The sequence below is a fragment of the Crocodylus porosus genome, unplaced genomic scaffold, assembly GCF_001723895.1.
Source record: "Crocodylus porosus isolate Cpor-Errol unplaced genomic scaffold, CroPor_comp1, whole genome shotgun sequence".
Taxonomy (NCBI): domain Eukaryota; kingdom Metazoa; phylum Chordata; order Crocodylia; family Crocodylidae; genus Crocodylus; species Crocodylus porosus.
The window spans coordinates 74270371-74293315 of record NW_017728949.1 but is presented as its reverse complement, the minus strand read 5'-3'; positions in this window follow the sequence as shown (position 1 = coordinate 74293315).

Below are 22945 nucleotides of genomic sequence, written 5' to 3'. Positions count from 1 at the left end.
GCCCTGGGAAGGAATTGTTCTTTGGGCTCACAAATTCCTCTTCTCTGGATCCAGGAGTCAGAGAGGGAAACGAACTTACTACAGCCCTGAACAAGCAGCTCGTCTACCTCTCCCACTTACGCCAGCCAGCTCTGTCCTGGCTCCACCCACCCCCAATTCTCGACACCCTCTTCCAAGGGAACAGCACTGGGGCAGAGCCACAATATGTATCATCATGATGTAACCTCATAGGCATAGTGGACCTTCCCCTTTATGAATCTTCTGCTCATCCATGTTACAGCCAGTCAACATCTAACTAAATAAGCACAATAAAGGTCAAATTGTGCCAAAGCATGAGTAAGCAATACTACAGCAACAAGGGCAACATTCAAAAAATATAAGAGAAAGATAAAGGAATCATTTCCACAAAAGAAGTCGGCAAGGGATAATGAGCCAAAACAAAAGAAACAACCCTAGTACGTGGCAATCTTTTGGGCTAAATCCATAACCGAATGTTACCCAGAGAATTATGTTGCTGTTTACACAGGCCTGCCTCTGCAAATCTGTGCATATTTATAATTCAGTTTGTTATATTTCTTGGTTAAACTCTCCAGTGTCTATCATTTAAAAAGGAATTCTCTGTTATATAACTAAAGGAAGTTAAAAATATGAGGAGAGTACCTTAAGCAATGTCCCCTCCCCAGAGATGCCCCTTCGTAGTAGTCAATAATGCAGTCAGATATCTAGGGCTATTTCAATTGCCTGCCAAAACATCACTCATGTCTATTAAAGTATCCTAAAAAACACCATTACACCAATTCCAACAATGGCATAATTATTCTTCTTTCTGGAATGTCTTCTGATGTGAGTCACCCCACTGGAGTGTGATTTCATTGGAAAGTGGCTTTCGGAATGTTTTAAATAAGGGAAGGATTGGGGTGGGGCCCTATTGCAGCAGGCATTAAGGAACATTTTCAAATTATAGTTCATCAGCCATTCAGTGACGGTGACTAAAGCAAAGCAGAGTAATTCAGAAAGACAGGGAGTTCCACTCTGGATTTGCAGTTTAGACATGCTATCATAACAACAGATAGATTAACTATATCTTGGTAGAACAGTATTTCCCAAAGAGTCGGGGCCAAAACATACATTCCTTGTACAACCAAAATTAATTAACAACAAGGAATGTGCAATAAAAGGTCATTATTGCAAAAGCAAACAAAAACAAACAAACATCCAAAGACCATTTACGGAGATGCATTTGAACCTATACTTAATACATGGTACAAAACCAGGCAGAAATTGATGAAAGCATTTTACTGTATGCACCAATTAATGAATAGTGAGACTTACTTAGACTGCAGATACTTAGAAGTTTTAACATAAATAACCCATAAAAGAACCATAGAATCTACTGTAATATTTTTGTGAATATGTCTAAATAAAGTATGACTATATTAGAGTTTCATATAACGGGAGTTTGGCCAAATAGCTGTCTCTGAGAACAATCTGTATGATAAATTGTGCCCCTGATTGCACCAGTATAAATCCAGAGTAATTTCAGTGATTCCAACTGGATCATCCAAAGAACAATCCAGATTTACACTGGAATAACAGTTGAGAATTTGAATATCTGCCTCTTTTGTAACGTTGCAAAAATAAATATTTAATTTGGGGAAATTCTGCTTCCATCTAGGAATGAGAGTTCTAGCTGGATTAATACAGTATAACGTTATGGGTTAAAAGAGTGAAAAACAATAGCCAATAAATAAATAAATATAAACAGGTCCAAATTCATCCATGATGGAACTCTACTGAAGTTAATAGAGTTCCATTAGGAATGAATACAAGACTGTCTCTTCTATCTTTTTTCTCGATTTTTAAAGATATTTGCTTTTTAAGTAATAAAAGAACTGCTACCCATAGCCACAGAGGAGGAGTAGCAGTAGTAGAAGTTTAGCATTATAGGCCCTAGAGACGCTCAGCTGCTCCCATGTCTGGCGGACCCTTGGCTGAATCCTCATCCATTCCTATCTGTTGTATGCCTTCATGCTCCTATCATTCACCTTTACTTTCTGTAGGTCTGACACTACATCTTGTATCCATCCTCTTCTTGGTCTTCTAGTGGGCCTTCTCCCCTCTAGCACACAAGGAAGACTTTCTTTGGTGTTCATATCACTTCCATTCTTTCAATGTACCTCAGCCACTATAGTCATCATAGTCTGATTTCCTATGTCAGGGTTGGGTCTCTGTACAATTAATATAACTCATTATTGGATCTGATGTACCGTTCATGTGTTCTGGGGTATCTGTGTACACTATGCACCAAATATTTTCCATAAAATCTTCCTTTCAAAATGATCTAATAGTATCTCATCTATGTGGCTTGTGAGAGAACCTACACCCAGAGAGCTACATCAGTTTTGAAAGATCTTGGGTGAAATTCTGAAATCAACAGCAGATTTCTTGAATTTTACTAGATGCAGCCTAAAGTCATAGCCTAAGTCACAGCAAAAAATAGATTAATTAATTAAAAAGCTAAGTATGGAGAACTTCTGAGGAAAAAAAGAAAGGTTTGAGGATCCCTAAAAAAAAAAAAAAGGAAAAAAAAAGAATTAAAATGCTAGGTGGAATTTTTGCATTGTTATACAGATCACAGACTGGCCTCTAGAAATGAGAGAATTTGCATGACCTGCCTACAGAATGGTGTTGGGTATCAGAAAGGGTCCATCTAAACCGCACTTTGGTGAATTTTATTGCCAAACTGAGAAATAGATTCTGAAAAATAGGAGGGTGTTTCTACTGAAAAATTAGTAGTATATGAGATGTGGCATCAGAGGATCTTGTGACAGTTAGCAGAGAGTAAGTAAACATGGCCACTCTTCTGCTACTTCAAGTGGAGGACCCTGCTCAAAGCAAACTCGTGTTGTGGTATGAAGAATGCTATCACTCCCCTAAGCCTATAAAGATTCAAATCACCTTGCTCAGGTTAGGCCACTTAATTTGAGGCACTTAAGCCTGAGTCACGTTCTGCCGCATACTGATGTTTGCCCAGGCAGCTGCAAGTAAGTTGGGAGGAGGCGCTGATGAGATCAAGGGACTAGTGGATCCATTGGGGGGGGGGAGGGGGGAGCAGGTTAGTAGGTCTGCAGGAGGAGGGGCTGGCCGGCCAGGAGTGATAGTGGGGTAGTTATAACAGCCTAGCTCTGGGACTGGGCTCTGAATGCATGCAGACATTTGTTAGGCCAGGTTATGCCATTTTAGATTGGGTTAACCCAGGACGAGCTAAAGTTAGTTCACTTCCTGAGGCATGCCATTTTTAGGGTGATTTATGCTATGTAAATGCCAGGCAGTTAAATCAATCCCCCCTTGGTTAGATCAATCTAAATGTAACGCTTGGATGTATCCTAAGATTCCAAGGAAGGGAGGGCCCTGCCAGAAGTTTGGCTGAGCAATTTATCCCCCAAGGAGCAGCAACCAAGCTGACAGGAGAGGCAGCAACTCCAGGCCTCCAGTGAGGAAACTGCTATTTTTGCATTCTCCTTAAGTCAGTACCTAAGGCTGATGCCCTGCTCACCCTTCCTTCTTCCTCACTACCACCTTAGTTACACTCCTACTCACAATTAAGCCCACTGAAAGATTTGCCAGATAAGTGGGTGTGAGAGAGGGTTGGGGAACAATTTCTGATTATTCTTAAAGTATCACTAACTTCGTTTGGGTCCTGCCATAGGATGTATGTCTGACAATGCACCTCTGCAGGCACAGTTAAAGAGAATAAGTGGCCCTCTACGTAACTAAGAATTCTCATATTCACAGATGTTCAAAGATGTGAGGTATATCCCCTGCCCCGCCTCATCCACAGCACAGCCACACAAAGGAAGATCTGGTTAAACCTCTTTCCCACTCATTCCCAAAAAACTGTTGGACTTCTTGTCAACCTCCCACAGATACTTCTGCAGAAATGTCTGATTCAGCTTAAGACTCATAGTATATTTCTGATGTATGTGAGCATTCTTAAATCCATTTTATCAATGAGCAAGTGAAGTCAAAGGAAGCATCCTTATACATTTTAGCATTTTATTCATTTCTTGAATATTAGTTTTATGGGGGTTTTTATCATTATGAAATTCAATATACCTTTTGTACATAATAAGAGCAAAAAATAATCCAATATCCAGAACCAACTGATTTATAAAATGTTAATTCTTATAATGTTATAAGAGTTATAACATGGGGACAATGGCAATGACTAAGGTGATGCATTAGTAAACCTAAAAGAGTTATAGCAAACTCTGAAATTCTCATCTGCTTCAATCTCGGATGTAATCTCACATTTATCTTTATTCAGCACTTCAATGCAGCCATTCAAAATCATGACCAAAAAGCCCGTTTTGATAACCTACCTTCATCTTCTGCACAAATATATATATATTCTGTATATAAACATGGTCCCCATTAAAATATCAACCTCTGTACGTACTTACTAGACCTCTATGTTTACTCCTTATTTTCTCTATACATCTTATACTACATCCATCATTATCTGTGAACAGCCATGTGATAAATGCTGACAGATATTCCCTTTTAAATGGCATCTATGTGTTATATCACACACAGATTTCTATTGATTACTTCCATTTCTTAGCGTTTACATATACTCTAGATTCCTTTTTAGCTGAACATATATTAAACCCATCAAAGTCAAAAGGAACTGACATTTCCTCATAGAAGTACTTCACACGTGGGACAGCTTAATGGCATTGCAATTAATATATGCATAAGTACAACCTGCATTATCAGTGTAAAAGGCAAGTTAACTACTTGATCCCACATAATAACACAATATCAAAGGTTCTGTAACCAGTGCAGACATGTACCTTTGAAGGTACATGGTGAGAATGAGCAGCTATTCCTTCAAATTCATGGCTAGTCTTGGCTTTATAACCACTGAAGCATTTTTACACTAAAAAAAAATCAAAATATAAAAAAAAAGCTGACAAAGGGAGACATTACTACATTTTCTAGTGGTATATAGTTGGTAACTTCAACTGGAGATGAACCAGTTTACATCACCAAAGAATATGGCCCAGATTCTAAAACAGAGTGTAGATAACATTTCTTACCATATTACATAAGAGTTGTATAGAGATGAAAATGGGGCCTTGACAAAGCAATTTTGAAGAATGATTGCTTTATGAAAATCAAGGCTAGATGCCTGAAACGAGACAAAGGAGGATGGGGAGAACAATCCTGCATTTTTTTTTAAATAGTCTTAGCATAATTTTTAACTGTCCAATTCAATAGAAATTTTTAGCATGTAAAACCCCAAGAAACAGGGAAGAAAGCCTGCATACTTGAAACTAGCAGATATAGAGTCATTTTACAGTTCACTAGGCAGCTTAACATGAACTTAATAGTGATAATTGTTTTAAATTGATTCAAATAACAAATACACATTTCAGAGATTATGAAGTTTTGCACTGCATTTTTCTTTTTATCTTTAAAAGAAAACAATGCTAATAGTTTCCTTTTTCCTACACTCAATGACTATTTACTACTTTCTTGATGTGGACTTTCAAAATACAAAGAAGGTTTGGCAAGTTTTCAAAGTCTGTCTTCAAAGTCAGCTCTTAAGTACTTTTTATAAAAACATGAAGAATACTTCTTACTAAGGAGAATTGATAATGTACTGCTTTCATTATTTGTATATGGAAGACTGTCAGATAAATGCACATGGATTCATTTGTATGGACCTACTCTGTTAACCTTATGTATGAAATTGATTTCAGGAAAAGAATTTGATCACAAGAGTCAGTAACATAACAATTCCTTTCTACTAAAAGCAGAAATTATAGACCCAAATTTCAAAGAAGAAAGTTACTGTACTTGCAAGTTTAGAGTCAAAGTTGGCAGTTGTTCCAAACAGAGTGGTCAGAAGCAGGAAAAAAATAAACATATGTTTCCAGGATTTTTTTTTCAAATGCCATACAATAATAATGGTATCAGTATGTCATTACCCTGTTAGTAAGTTACTCATGGAACTATAAGCAAAGTAGTTCAAATAATTTGTTGCTAATTACTTAATCTTCATACTTCCCTTTAAGGATGTAAAGCATTTGGTAAGTGCTAAGTGCCACTCTTTTGTGTTGCTTGTAGATTTTTAAATCATCATGAATCAAGCTAAGCTAACTATGACTTGCTGTGCAGAACTGCATTGTAGACTAAGCAAAGTAAGTTTGAATCATTTGCAGAGAATCACATAGATCTGTTTGCTTCACTTACAAACTGAACTTGGGGCCAAATTCAGAGGTGATTTGTAAGGTGGTGCAAATTAAATGTTATAAGTAGGTGCAAGTGGATGTGAGTGAGTGCAAGAGAGTCTATGTTGGTGTTGCTTACATGATGGGAGGCCTAAAAAAGGTACAAGCTAAAGCAGGAAAAGAGCAACTCTGAATTTACATCTCCTTACACCCCCCTGTCACTTTTTCTACTACAACTTTCCCCTCTGTCTCCTCAGCATGTGGTTTAAAGCAATCTAAGCTCCCTGAGCCAAAATCATCCCTAGGATGATTCAGCTGACTTCCATACAGCATTAGGAATGATTTGGGGCCAACAAGTCTCAAGTGGTGTAAAGCAAACCACTATACTCACTTGCAATACGTTGGCTTTCAATGTGTCCTGTTTTGCTAAAAACATAGGCTTAAACATGTATATCATTTCCAGGGCTTCTGAATCTGTGTATATCTATCTATGTATCTTCTTGTTTCCCTTTTCTCTGTACCTTCAGATACTCCTTGCCTTCTAAGGTTGTAAATTCAAGATAGGGATCATGGTAGGGCTCCAGCAAAGTCAAGTAAGGGTTTCTCATCGACTTCGCTCAAGGCAAGATTTCATCTCCTTTCTCTGTCTTGGTAATGGTGTCCTGATCCTGACTCTGGGCTCTAGATATCAAAATGTGGGTAAAAAAAATCATCAGCAGAGCTGAGTGGCATGATAGAAGATTTCTTACAACCAGTTGTGGATCTTTCCTAGATAGTCCCAAGGAACAACCCTGCTGCTTTAAGTCACCACTGTACTGCTAATACCCTTATTCACTGGTCCCTTAGAGTAACAGTTTCTAAAATGGCATCTCATCAGATCTTGTTTGCACTCACTCCTGCGGATAGTCCTGTTGATTTCATTTTGATTACTTAGGAGATCAAGCATTGCTCAAAATTAGTAAGGTACAGCCACTGGATTAATACCCGGCTTCTGGTTCTACCTATTTTATGCCTCTGGGCAAGTAACTTTATCTCTTTGTCTCCCTTCCATTCAGCTTGCTTTCTTGTCTATTTAGCCTGTGAGTTGTTTGGGGCTTGGAATATCTCTTGACACATCTTTCTACTCTACCTGGGTCCATAGGACTCTAATTTCAGCTAGGACATCTAGCCCTCATTCAGACACAACAGCAGCAGCAACTAGGTCTTAAATCTGTAATGCTGCCAGATTTACCTGCTAGAATTAAACTCTATTACCTCCACCCAATGCTCCTTATAAAATACAAGTTTTGCATTGCTGTTCTAACATTATAAGTATCAGCTGTGCAGCACTACTGGCTCCAGCTGTCCGAAGCAGCCAGAGGTCGCTTCGGAACTGGTTCTACTGAGGGGCAATAAAATATGCTATGAGGTCACTATCTGTTGTTTATTGGTTTGTTTGTTTTTTAATGAAAGCTAAACTGAAACATGAGAACACAAAATATTTCAAAAAGTTACAGTGATTTTTTTCAGCAGGAATTGTTCTATATAATAAAAGTGAATGTAGTTAAGCAAGATAGCCACTTGTTCTAAAAAAAAAAAAAAATCAGTAAATAGTGAAAATAAAATGTGTATTATCAAAGATAAGGGAGGACTACAGGATGGAAGTAACATATGATTAGATGCAAAAAAAATACTGAACTACTATTTTGCACAAAGCCTCTCTTAAAAACTGGATCACAGAGTATGTTATAGAGAACAGGAGGATGGATGGAAGGAGGAAGTAAAAAGCAGAACAGATATACTTTCAGCCAAGATCTGATAATAAGTAATAAGGCAAGAGCTGCAGAGTAAAAGGCTCTCACACTAACAGAGGAAGGATTCTAAGGAGGAACAGGGTGCATGTTAGATGAGCAGAAAAATTGAGGAAGGCAATTAAAAGATGAAGAGCCAAATTCTTTTAATGGTTACATCAGTGCAACTCAGCTGACATCAATGGGTGTTTTTGAGAACATCGCTGATCTAATATAGCCTGAAATAAATGTATAAAGAGTTTGGAAACAAACAGGCTGATTTTGATGGGGGAAACTAAAATGAATGGGGAGCTTGTGGGGGAGCTGTTGGACAAGCTGTCTCTTAGACTTCCTGAAAGCTAGCTCCCTCCCCAAGACTGTACATGCCTAGCTTCACTGAAAAATACTACGTTGACAAATGCCAGTCCTTAAAACCCCATCACACATGGATTTGTTGGCATATCTATTTATTACCCTCATGTAGTCTATTCTCTTTTTGATCTATGGGATTTTTGGTTTGTAGCATTAGCATTCATAGAATACCAGTCTCTTAGTCTTCCCTCAGATTGTGTAGAGAACAGACATTGGAGTGTATTGTCCATGGAAATGGCTAAAAAGCCGACTTTTCGATTCTCCAGCATCCTTTCTGAACACTGCCAGGCAGTTGCTATGTCAGACAGAGCAACACCCTCCATTCCCCATGACTCACCCCGCAGTGCTGTGCTACTAGTCACCCATGCGTGGATTGATGTCGGCACATCCCTGCCCAGCAACTTAACTTCACTGTCTCCTCAAAGACAAGACAGAAACCCATATTAAATCCCCAAATACTATCCTTATCTCATACAAACCCAGAAATGGTGCCCCATCTTCTCATAACTAGAACCCCAGCACCAAACCACAGAGCTCCAGGGTGCCTATCTAACTAGCAGCTAGTGAGCAATCTGGCTACCCTGAACCAATTACAGTACTGCTTATAGGTAGCCCACAATGGCAGTACTCAGGTATGGGCAAAGATGACAAAGAAACAATAAGTAAAATCAGACTTTACAGAAACTACTCTCCACCCTCACCCATTATCATCCAGACTGTATTAGCTTTGGTCATAGACCCAGTAATCTAATATTTGCAAGAGCTAAGCCTTCCCATTTACAGGACACTGGCCATCAGTCTATCTAATCTATCCCTGCTCCCTGTTCCCCAGCTATTTTCTTGATCCAGGGATGTTTCCTCCCCGTGACCCTCCCCACACCTATTTCTTCTTTTCCCCCAATTTGTAAGGTTCCTTATTTCATGCATGTCCTTCCTTTCAGCAGGAATCATGGTAAAGCATGCAACATATCTGGAGTATCTTGTTGCCCTGTGATTTCACCTGAATCTCATGTTTGAAAAGAACCAAATTCCTGTGTTAGGAATTAGGAACTTGGAGCACAGTTATATCTGTGTTGTTTGAAGGTTTCTGATTTTAAAGAGCCAGATTTCCTGTCTTTAGGGGAAAAAACAAAACAAAACTTGTAAGCCAGGCTATCGTTGGAACCATACAGCAAAGTCTAAATGGATAAGTGCTTTTCAGCCCAGAAGCCACAGTGATTCTTTGGGAGACTGAATGATATTGATCCACCGTACAGGACAATGGCATGATTTGGAAACCAAGCAGAAGGTTTGCATTGTAGAAGCTTAACTCCATGGTGGATACATTCAGGTTGCCACAGAGGTAGGCCTGAAGACCCTTCTCTACTTCCATTGAGTATGGACTGGTTAAGGTTCCTCATAGACTATTTAATCAGTGACCAATATGAGTAAATTTAATCAGGATTTCTCACTAAAACTACATGAAAGCATTAAGAAATAGGTCCTGCAATAGATACCAAACCAGAATCTAACACATGGCAGTGCAGCTGTTGTTTTTTTTTAAGGTCATGAAAGACAAAACATTAAGAGTAAATTGAGAGAGGAGATGCTTATCACCAAAATTATGGGACTAGCATTATTTTTGGATTCCTAACCCTGTCTGGGCCATCAGAAAATACAAAGGACCAGATTCAGCAAAGCATTATTTCTAGTTTTCTAGGACAGAAACTATGAACGACTTAAAATAAAACTTATTTTTTCAGGCCTGTGGGATTCTGTGCAGAAACTCTGTTAGCGTGCAAACTAGATACTTCTTTTATAGACACTCACCCACCCAAGATTACTTTCAAAACCAGTTTCTTCACAACATATTTGTTTGGTAGATGTTGCTATCTCTTCCTCTTTTTCTGCTTTTCAGACAGCTTTGCCTAATAGAAATAGATACATAAATTTAGATCTCTTTACAGTTACTCAAAGTTTTAAAAATGATTTATGAATAATAATCCAGTGGGGGAAAACATAACTTTGTTCTGTAATCTGTGCTCAAGAAAATGTCCGAATAGTCATTTTGAAAAGTTGCTCTGAGTACATAGACAGCTGTTCCTCATACATACTGTGAATGTTTCTTTTAAATTCCTAAGGACACAAGAGTTTGATACAAAGCCAGTACCTCTAGAAATGGCGAAAACTAAACACACCCCATACTGATGCTTTTACTGTCCCAACAAACTTTCTCCAACAACTAAAATGTTAAAACTTTTACCCCACATCCCACATTGGGAGATTAGTCCAATAACTAATGTTCTGTCCAAGTAAAATACATTTTGTCATTGCTTGAAAATGTTACCTTTCACAGAAGTATAGTATTTCTGACCAGCAGGGAACATATGTCAACATTATCTATTATTACACAATGTCAGGACCAGAAAGGGAAGGTGGGTGGTGGACGTTAATAACAACTTAAGCGAATTTCTAAGAGAGGCATTTGAGAAGTACAAAGCCAGAAGTTTTAAATGTTTTGTCTGATTGTAGCTGTGTCAGCAACCTGCCCCCACCACTAGTACAAACCTAATTCTGCCTGTGACCCAGTGCCTAGTTCTCTTTTCAATTTGAGCCAACACTTTGCTAAACTGGAAAGTTTGAAAAATACCTTAGAAAACTTCTCCACCAAAAAAAAAAAAAAAAAAAAAGGGGGGGAAAAAACCCATCTGACTAGCACTGATGGAAGTAATTCCCACACATTAAGGAAAACTTTGTGATCACAAGAGATGTAAGGATAAAAAGCTTCTTTATTTTGTATTATTTATATTTTTAATAACCAATCCACTATGTATGTTTCTTTAGCTTTTGTGCATGAGTATTGTTAGCTGTCTTTGCCTGTACCATGCCTTATAAAAATAAGATTCATTTCAGGAGTTTTCCCAGGATGCAAAGGTTTGGGCCAGTTTGGCAGGCTGGTAATATAGGAAGGAGTGCTTAGTGTCTCCTTTTTTTTCCCGTTTTTGTTTTTTGTTCATTTGTTTATTAAAAGGAAAGCTGTAACAATCTGCAGGTCACTAGACTGCATTTGGGTGAATTAGGTCCAGTTCCCCGTTCTGCCCCAGATTTCTTGGGCAGCCCTTAAAGAATCGCATAGTATCTTTGTGCCTCAGTTCTCCGTCTGTAAAAATGGGGATAATAGCACTTCTTTGCCTCTCAGGGGAGTTGTGAGAATGAATATGTTAAAGATTGTGAGTCACTCAAATACTATGCTAACAAGGACTTTATAAATACCTAAGATAAACAGATAGCAAACTGCAATGTATACTTAACCACACGCATGCAAGATTTCACTTTGATAAGCAAATTTAGATTGCTGAGACAGCATGATTAAGTCTTGGGGAAGGAATTTCTGTCACTCAGGGGCTTGTCTATACCAGTGCAACACTATGTAGATACCAGAGCTAGTTCTGAATAAGCTCCCTTAGGGACTGGAAGTAGTTTGTTTGTATTAGTAAGGTGCTTTACCACATTTATGTAGCCTGCTTCTTAGCCAGGCTAATTAGCCAAGGCAGAGAGTTGTACAAATACACCTATCCAGCTTCCAGTACCCAAGGCGACTTATTTAGAGCTCACATAGATATCAGAGCCGAGGTGGGTTTGTGTCATGTAAACATACCTTCAGTCAGCTTTCAGGCCGGATACCTTTATGTGACAAATTTATAGCCCTGCTCCAATCCCCTAGCATTACTTGGGTGGGGCTTTTTTGATGTACAATCATCTTGTAATTACTCCCATTTCTGCCATCAGCCTTCATGTAAAAAATAGGTTTGCATCAATATTTGGCACAGAGTGGGTCAGGGTGACACCTTAGTGCAAGGGTGTCAGAGATACAGCTCGTGGGCCAAATCTGGCCCGTGGTTCTGCCTATGGGTGTTGGATGGACCCCCAGACAGCATGCTGGATGGTCTCACATGAAGTCCATGAAGCGGTGAAGTAGCTGCCACGTGCAGCATGGCTAGAGCAACTGCACGCAGTTATAGGGCCATGTTGCATGCAGCGGCAGCTCTGAAGCTGTGCAGCACATCCACATAGCAACTGCTTCAGAGCCACGTGGCACAGTCCCATGGTGGCCAGAGCAGGACTGAAATGCAGAGCCTGTATGTACATCCAGTCCAGCTCACAAGCCAGCCCCACAAGCACTCATCCAGCCCATGGAGCTGAATGAGTCTGACACCCCTGCCTTAGAGACTAATAGGTTCAGAAGGGAATGAAAGCTCTGGTAAAGTAGGTTATTGCCTACAAAAGCTTAAGCCTGTGAATCCATGAGTCTCTCAGGATATATACAGGCATTACATTTAGATCAGCCTAACCAGGGTTAAGTCCATCTAAATGCCCAGTCATGCAGGCATTCAGGAGGTGCATTAACTTTGACTGAGAAGGGGTAAGCCCAATCTAGGAAAGGGTTAACAGGATCTCCCAAATGTGTGGACATGTTCCCATGGCAGCCTTAGTCTTGGGAAAGCCACCAATTTGCCCCAGTCTGAGGGCTCTGCTAGTCACACTGCACCTCTGCCCCACCTGGAGAACTCCCCTCCTCAGTCCCTGCCCCCCCCGCACTGGACCCACCAGCCCTTTTTCCCACCCCAAGTTTCTTATATCAGCTCCTAGTACCAGCAACAGCTCTACATGCTGCTCCCATTCTATTTTTCAGTGGCTTCAAGTAAGACACCCAAACACAGAGCAGGTGGGGCAAGTACCCCAGTACCTCCTGGTACATCCCCCAGTGTGCCACTCCACCCTACCTTCTGTCTGACTCCAGATTAGCATGGCTCACCTACTGTCTGCTCATAAATATTTGGGAGACTTTCACTTTCCTCCCAAATTCCTAGAAACAAAAATGACCATGTATAAATGGTCATGGAAAGTAAATCAGATTCAAATAGCAGAACTATTACGTGGTTCTTCATACACATGTTCACTAAACATTGGCCCATATGTCTGTAGTCCTGAGCTAAGTAATGGGAGGGAAAAGACACAGAGGAAGAGAAGGATTTTTTCATTCATCCCTGGGGAAAGCAGTGGTTCATGTCACCTGAAGGCCATGAGATTCATGTCAGTCAACCCTCATCCTCTAGTATCCTTGAGTCAAGTAGTGCTCTCAACATGCAACAGCCACAGAACTTTAGAGTCACTAAGTAAATCAGCAAGATGGTTTCTATGACCTAAGGACAGGCTTATGGGAGTAAAAGTTAAATACAGGGATTTACTCCTGTTAACTAGGAAGGAGGAAGAAAGAAAACATCAGTTTCCCAGAAATGGCTATTGAACAGAATGGTTGGAGATGTTTCAGAACGGCTGGAGATCTGGGGATGCCATGGAGGGTACCGAATAGGGGCAGATCACTCTGGAGCAACCTAGTTCAGTGCTCTCTCTGAATAGCATCCACGTCTGCCACTATCAGAGGCTGAATGCTAGGCTAGATGGACCATTGGTCTGACCCACTATGACATGCTTAAGGTCTTAGGTTCTTATAAAAAATGGTCTCTCTCGCAGTAGAGACTAAGCCACTGTCTAACAGTCCCAGAAACAGGCAGAACACTGGTGGTTTCCAGCTACCTATGCATCCTGTTTCCTCTTCTCCCACTCATCTCTAGTGTCCGACTAGATGTAGAATGGCTGGCCTCTACAAACTGTTTCATTGTCCTGTGGCTATATATGACATTAAACTATTTTAAGACCCTTGTAAAAGGGTATCACCCTGTCTTTCCACTGGGCCACATCTTAACACGTTGATATTAATTTTTTTTTAAACAATAAACAATGTATTTCTCCTGCACAACAACCCAGCATTTGGGGCTTAGTAGGACTGATATCATCTCACCTACTTTTTGCTTTCATATCTATTTGCAAATGCCATGTAATTCTTTACAGGTTTTATTTTTGTGAGTTTTTTAATTTCCAAAGCACAAATCCTTCAGGGTATCTATTCCTCTCAAAATACAAATTATTCTATTCCCCAGTAATTATCTATTTTGCATACAGTTACACAGCTGAATCAGAAGTAGCAAGATCTGAATAAATATATAAATAATGGACACACTGAGGTGTAGTTTCTCATGTTTAACATAACACAGGGGAATACATTTTTATAGCAAGCCAGTAAATGTTGTAAACTGATGTTTTCAATTGCACTGACTTAGAATTAACTTCTAACTGTGAGATCTAAACTAGTTGCAGCTTTTTATAATCTCATGGTTTAAAGCTGTAATGCTTTTTTTGTCAGCCGTTATAGAAGAAATCATATTTTACTGGGAGATAGTAAAGGTAAAGCACAGAAAAGGTAAAATGGAAGCTGCTTAAATATTTAGTTTAATTTGATTTCACCCAGTGATATAAAGTACAGAGAGCCCTGACACGTAAGAGGAACAGAGAAGTGTTGTTTGTTAAAAAAGAGCACATGCTGTTGCCCAAACTTATGGTGTGCACTCAAAAGAAAAGGGGAAAAATGGGAAAATATATGAAAACATAAGAAATGAAAGGCTGTCCTTTCCTTGTAAATAATAGTTACTTAGCTTAGACAAAGCAAAGCTGAATTATTATTTTGCTAATAGCAGGGACATTTCATGCATAGTCACCAACCCTTCCCACTACAAACCATGGCTCATATGGTTCATTCCCAGATAAAGCAGATGATAGAGTGAGAAAAGGCACCATCCTGAAGTCAGTTTTTGTCCAGTAATCAGAGATAGTGAAAAAGTCACTGCATACAATGAAAAACCTGAAGATTATGACTGGATAAACCCACTGATCTGGTGCATCTTGATCAGTTACTGGTTATTATTTTAATACACTGTGGTTCCAGAAAGAGGGACTTACTGTACGTGGTACCATAAAAATGTAACTGCTAACCCCATATGGATTGTAAGCAAAAGGTAATTGGAGAAAACAGGCACAGCAAGGGAGAAATGACTTCCAGAGGTCAACAGAAGATCAAAGTGGCAATGCTAGGAATAGAAACTAAGGGCATTTGTACACGACACAGAGGTTTAATTCTCCGTAAATTGAAGCAGCCGCTTTTTAAAAACACCACTTCAGTTTAGGGTGAAGTAAACCCCCGTGTCATATACACCCATGTCCACCTGATCTTTACCTGCCTCTCCAGTGGCAGGGAGAGGAGAGCGAGCTGCTGGCAGCCAGAGTGGTCCCTGAGCTGCAGGAGGGTGGCAGGAAGGGGATGGCACTTCCCTCCACAGCAGCGCCCCACCCCACCCCCAGACGGCACCTGGCAGGCACTGCAGCTGCAGAGGAAAGCACCAAGAGCCTGTGCAGCTCAGGCAGGCTCCAGAGGGGGCCCTGCCTGCCTACCTGAGCTGCACAGGGGCCTGGGCAGGCTTGCCCTTCTACGGAGCCTGTCTTCCCAGGCTGCTGCTGGGCTGCCTGCACAGCCCTTGAACCACACGGAGCCCAGTGCAGCTGTAGGGTAGGAAACTAAAACTCCCTGGAAGTGTTTTACTTTGCAGTGCCCCAAATCCAGTGCTGCTTCCCAAAGTCATTTAAGGTGCATTATGCCACCAAATGTACGACAGCAGCTGGAATTAATGCACAATACGCCGCCAAATGTGCAAACAGCAATATCATTAAAGCAGTGCAAAAGGCATTTAACCTGCTTTAAACCCACATTAAAGTGTCATCTACAAATGCCCTGAGCCTCCCAACAACTAGTCCTGTGCCCCATTCACTCCCCGAACTGCTTCTCAATAAAGAGCTTGGCTTACCATGCCTGTTTCCAAGAGTCCCTCTACATGTGCAGGTACAGGCACAATGGGATCTAACACGGTCCATACAATCACAGCTTCTGCTACTCCACACATGCATGGCAGGAGGAGTGATTGTAGGATTGTGCATTAGATCCCATCGTGCCTTATTGCTGGTGCAGGGGGAGCCTGATATCAGCAATGGCTCCCCCTGCACTGGCAAGAAACAAACTCCTGTGGCAGGAGCCCCATCAGCTGAGGATGCTGCTGGGACCTAGTTGGGTCTCAGCATCAGGCAGTGCATTGCTGGGATCCCGCATCCGCAGCTGCAAGACTTTGGTTCCCTTCAGTTGCAGGACTCCCAGCCCTGGCTGGACATGGTGCACCCCTGTGGCTGGGAGCCCAGTCAACTGACAGGGTTCCCAGCTGCAGGGGAGACCCTGCTGCATGTGCAAACCAAAGCTGGATTCCGACCAGCTATAACATTAGCCTGAACGGTGCTGGGGGGGCACGGCTGCACTGGCAGTGGTGGGGGCACAGCAGCAGCAGGAACCCATCAGCGGTAGGCTAGGAGGTCAGTGGGGGGGTGGGGAGGAGTGGCAAGCCCTGACCAGGTGCCGGCAACCACCCACAGGCACTGCTGGTAGCAGCAGTGGTGGCCAGTGGCGATCGTGGACTGCCCGCAGATGCCACTGGCAGTGTTGGCAGAACCTTTTTGCAGGGAGTGCACTGCCTTGCTCAGGGGATGCACATGCACCTGCATGCACCCCCTACACATCACCCCTGAACATTACTACACAGTTTTGAGGTCTAACTTAATAGGTAGTTGGACCTTTTAATGACATGATAAATACTTTGCCGGTATAACTCACTTTAATTAACTGCATAATTAAGCAGCCCATTGCACAATATCTGTACCATGTAGAGGGGGGCCTAAGGCTGCACCAATTTCAAGGCTTCCTCATCAATAAAGGTACTATTTTACACATCTGAAAGTGTCAAAGAAGTGTCATAGCCACAGACCACTAAGGCAGATTTAAACATTACATTTCTATTCCAGGCTGAACCAAAATACAAAGATTTGAATAGTCCTGAACTTGGAGTATTAACATACTGAAGTTTTCTGAAGTTTATGGTGCTTGGGGCTGACTCCTGAAGGACCTAGTTAGAGCTATGAACTCAGAGCTGAACCTGGACCTTGGGGCTGGATCCAGGGTTTTGGTCTGGGCCCCATCTCTAGTAAAAAAGGATAAAAAAAAAGAGATGAAAAGATAATTGTAGAAATTAAAAGCCACTGCTGCATTCTTTTAAAATTACAAATTAAGCTACATGCGGTTCCAAAGTATGCTGTTTTTATTAAAAATGACTTAATAATCTAATCTTCTTTTCCTTTCTTTTGTTTTGGAATATATCCTATATCCTGGTAATCACACATAGAAATTACACAATACTGAACTGGATGCTCCTGACAATATAAACACAATTGTTTATCCAGAAGCATTATAAGTTCATGCAAAAATACGGCGTTTAAAGCTTGTGGTCAGATCAAGAAACCACAAGTATAATTGTTTGTTTATCTAGCCAAGCATTACTCTTTAGTGTAAGTTTATGGGGAACTTTTTCATATTTATTTATTTATTTCTAAGCCATTTTAAATTAAAGTTATAGAGTGAAAAATAAATGATTAAAGACAACCAACTTATGTCTATGCATGTGGAAGGATGGTTTAATATGTAAATTTGTCTTTTGTCATAGCTTATGTTTCTCATTTTTATGCTTCCATAGGAGCTCCATGATAACAGAGCCCTTTGGTGGAATTTCTACATATTTTCTCTTTAGTTCAGGGCAGCTGGTTTCTTTCCTCTCCGAGCAGAAAGCTGAAATATATTTATCACTCCAACAGTGACTCAAAACAAACAGGAAGTCTTCATCAGCAGACTCCTGGGCAAGGCAGATACTAAGGTACTGGCAGAAAGGAAACAGAGGCCTTCGTCTGTGGGAGTCAGACATGCAGTGTATATTTCAGTTACAGCAGATAACTAGATTAGAGATCCACCAAATTATTTTTAAAGTCTTTTACAAAAAAAGAAAGGAGATTCCAAGATATTTGCAGCGCTTGCTGACAGTGTAGGTTCTTGGGACGTTTCCCACTGAATTTCCATTTGCTGGAGAAGTATGAATTAAACACCAAGTATCTGATACTTTTGATGAACCTATGTGCAAAAGGAAACCTGTGAGTAAGCTATTCTGAGAGTTTTCACTTTGATCCGGTTGCTTAGGAAAACCACTCCTTTTGCCTGAATGATTCCTTCACTTCCGGTAGGGCTCATTTTCTTACAACTTTAAAGGAGGGAGGAAAAAAACAGAAAGCATTAACCATTAACATGAACATAAACATTTAAAGATGAGTTTTAAAACTCTTTGTTTTTCCACAACCGTAACTGCAGTGGGCATCAATCCTTACTGCAGTTTTATCTCCAAATGCAACTGCAGCCTGTCGGAGGAGTGGAAGCCCATTGCAGCTGAAACTCACATAAGTAAATGGACCATCCGTGACTTTACAAATCCTCATCTTCTGCAGAACACAATGTCTCCCCTGACTGCCTTTGTACTGATTAGGGCTGATTGCCACATTAACGATTCTTTGCTTGCTGATAATAATAGTTTTCCAGATTCAAAATATCCATTTAAAATACTTCATGCCATCTTAAAAAGAAAAAAGAAAACTCCTTTATATAGGTAAAATCTCTGCAAACAAAATAAAACAATAGGTCCATATGGAGAGCAAACCAGATACTACTGAAAACTAGCCAGGAAGACTGCTTAGAGGCCTCTAAGCTATTTTTAGTTAAATACTATCTTTTCCATTTAAAAAAAAAGTGCTATGAAGCCCTTTTATTCCAACAAAGCACTTAAATACATTTCCTTTGAAGCATGTGAGTAATGTAGTCCCACTGCTTTTAACAGAACCATTCATGTACTTAAAAGTTAAGCATGTGCTTAACCAGCATGTTAGAGCAGAGCCTAAGAAACTTTATTTCAGGATTGTGGTAGGCTGATAGCAATGACGTCTATGGTGTCATCCAACCCAGTGCAAGATAGCTGTAAGATTTTTCTAACTGTTCTGGAAAGGTAAAAGGGGCAGGGGAGGTAATATCAGTTTAAAAGAAAATTAAGAATTGATTAAACTTCTTCTTACACTAAAACATTTATTTGGGGCTGAAGCTCCTGAGCTGGAGTGAGGTGACATTACTAAGGAGATGCTCATGTTGTGAGTACTCATGCTGTACCTGTCGGAGGCTGCTTGCAGACATTAAAAAAATAAAGTGCTTTACTGGAAGAAGCAGCATGTTAGTTCGACCCAGCTCCACAGAAACTCTATAGATGGGGCGTTTCAGCAGGGCTTTTTGGCACTTTTATCTAGTAGCTCCCATCTACTGACATGGGACGACCCGGCTCCAATAACACACTGCTTCTTCTGGGTATGCGCTGGGCTCAGCGCAGAAATATGCCGAGTTTAAAGTAAATCACCAGGGTATTTTTGAGGGGGGGTTTTAAAGTCTGCAATCAACCTAGAGAAGACAAATGCCTTCCAATTTTGCTCTTGGGCAAGGCCTATTACCTGACAACAAGTACACTGCCTGGAAAAAGCATTGAAAGGACTTAGGGAAATAAATAATTGCCTCAAATGATCCGCTCTTCTGAATTCAGAGTGGTCTACCACAGGTCTGTAGCAGGATGAGTGATCAAAGTGAACCATGATTATTAAACCAGTCTTTGTCTGCTGAACTTCTTTTCTGTTATGGGTTTAGACTGGTTTCTGATCACTTATACCAATAAAAGTCTGTACCTGGCCATTGCTGTAAAAGTAATGTCTGTACCTGGTCTATGGGTCTGCTTCCCCTAACTGGCCCAATAATGGCCTCTTAAAAGAACCCAATTGGTGAAATACTCACTAAGAAGGGAAGTTCAACTGGTTCTCCAGGCATACACCTTGAGTCACTCCTTCATCCCCAGGTTTCTTTTACATTTAAATTCCTGTTTCCCTTTTACACTCACAGTGCAAGAGTCTCTCTCACCCCTTGAACACACACTGTAAGTTGCATCCGGGTCACGGTCCCTGAAGTATGCCTGGCATATTAAGGTTTACAGCATCCTGGATGTTAGTTATTTTGTTCTTTTCTGATAGATGCCCCTTCTCCCAGAAACTTCCACTTAAAGACTTCTGAAGTATCTTCCTGCTTCACTTATAAATGACATCTATGAAACCACTTCTCTCCTTCCTACACAGAACTCAAGATGCTGAACTCCTCTCCTCCTCTCCCCTAGGTCAATGTGCCTATCCTTCACGGTAGCTTCATAAAGCTTCTAGAAGCTTATTGACATACCTATGCCCCTTTCTCTCATTGTAGACATATGCAGACACTAGAGGCACATACCTTATTCACTGTGTACCGGCATTCACTTTCACCCTGAGATAACTCTTCTTGTGCCAAACTTCTTAAGCCTTATTTTAGCAACAATTTTCAATTGGGACTCTATGGAATATATTCTTAAATATCTTGGGGATGACAAGGGATTGTTTTGGTTTTTTTGTTTTCTCTTTTCAGAGTTGGGAACATGCACAATGCTGTCATGGCAAAGTATGTAAAAATAGTTGGCTTCAGGCACAACTGAGACAGGTGAATCCTTTTTCAGATCCATCCTCTCCTCACTGAAGTCTTGTTCCAATGACTCATTGCACTTTATATTGTACCTTTCTTCTAAGGCCCTCGAAGTACTTTAAAAAAAGTGTGTAAACATAACTGTGCCCTAAAAAAATCAAGGTGTTAAGCAGTAAAGTGAGTGGCGGATCCAGGAACAGAGCAATTCTAAAAACCACATCACGCTTCAGGGGCACTGCAAATAAATTTACAAGTGCAAGAGTACATATCTGCTGTGTCTAGCATGGAGCTCTGAAAGCAAGTTAGAGCAGCCCCTAAGACTCCTCTAACATGCTGGCCGGCTAGCAACAGCCTTGAATGTACCATCTGCCAGCCAAGTATAGTTAGAGTGCAACATATTCCAGCCACACCTTCCAGCCTACAAAACACCCCCTTCTTTGCATGTAACACACTGAGCAATTAAGGTTGTGAGAAGAAAAATATGGAAACCACGTATGCCGGGTGTCTTTGCCTTCTGGGGAAATCCTGTGTTGGGGGATAGCGCCAGAGTCTCTGCTCCCTGGAAGCTGCCTGAGCAGAACCAAAGAAACCAAATGGGGCAGAGACTCTACCCCCTGAAGTAAAAGAAAAACTTCTAAGATCTCAGTTTTTGTTCTGCAACCAACTGCATACAAAATATCTAATAACACAGGGCTTTTGAAGCTATTCTTCAAATGACATAGGATTATTGGTTCCAGTGCCGGAAATGTTCTGGGTTTGATTGGTTGACTGAAGGTAATATTTTCCCCAGCATTATTATCTGTCATTTTGTTTGATCATTTTATTCCTTCTTGTCAAATATACATTTGTTTCTATTATTCTTTGAACTATTTTATATAGCGGCCCCATGCTGAACTCGTTACTCCGCAGTATATTGCATAGTGTCCAAAAAAATCTTATTCTGGGAATTTGCCAATGTGTCATGCTGTACTAAAGCGAACCTAAGATGCCATCCTGAATCTATACTACCTGACAACTGGCTGAGAATGAGGAATGCTACGTGGGACAAAAAAGAAAGAGAGATTGCCCGAGGAAAGAATAAATGCTGAAAATTGCACATTTAATTGTCTTTACCCAAGCCCATTTTAAAAAAGGAAAGAAAGAAAATGTTATCAAAGCTAATATCATGTATTTATATTAATGCTTCTATTTAAATTCTGGTTTTAATGGAGGGACAAAAAAAAAAATGGCTATGGTGAGGGGCAAGCATTAGGCCCCCAGAAGATCCACAGTTCAAAGCACTGGGAAAAGTGTTATGTGTGCCACTGCTTAAGTCTTGCTCGACTTCGTGATGACAAACAAATAAACAAAAAAAACCCTGTGTCTCTTTCTCAGCTCAGTGATTACAGCAAACCCACAGTGCCAGCTTCAGACTGGCAAGGCAACTAACATTGCTGCACACAAAACAATTTTTTTTCTTGCTTAAGTTAATTTAATTGGGATGCTCTCACACATACTCATCTATTTCCTCGCTATCTACTGGGGTGGTATTTCCCCTTGCACTATAATTCTTTCAAGCTAACATAGTAAAAAAACCAAGAAATAAAAAAGAAGGGACTGAAGCATATTCTATGTGCAAAAGAGTGTGGAATAAAAAAAAAAAGCTCACCAGGTTTAAAAGCATCTGTGAAAGAGAAAAAAAAACAGTAATGCTGCTGTGAAAGTAATTCTGCCATACCCCATGCCCTTCACCCAGGAGAGGGTTGGTGCCGTTTACTGAGTTGCTGTCTCAGGAAAGTGCTTCCAAGAGACACACTATCCCCACCCTCTTTCTCTTCAGAATTCAAGATTTCCTCCAGCAAACAAAAGAAAATATAACCTATTGTTCCAGCAAAAAACAAACAATTCAAGATAAATTTATGTTAAAGAAATATGAACCTCAAACGTGCATTAGGATTTAGGCCCTTCTCTGACAGCAATGAAATTCTGGGTTCATCTAATTAACAAGAAGCATAATTTAAGCATATTGAGAATAAACTCTCCTGTTTTAGAGTTGCTATTCAGCTACCTTGATTTCAGCCCCTAGCATTCTTCTTGAACAAATGCACTTCAGACAATGCAAAGGAAATGTCACTTCCTATTTATATTCGAGTTTACTAATAGCAGTCATCATGAAAAAGACAAAGGCAGAGTCAATTCCAACAGGT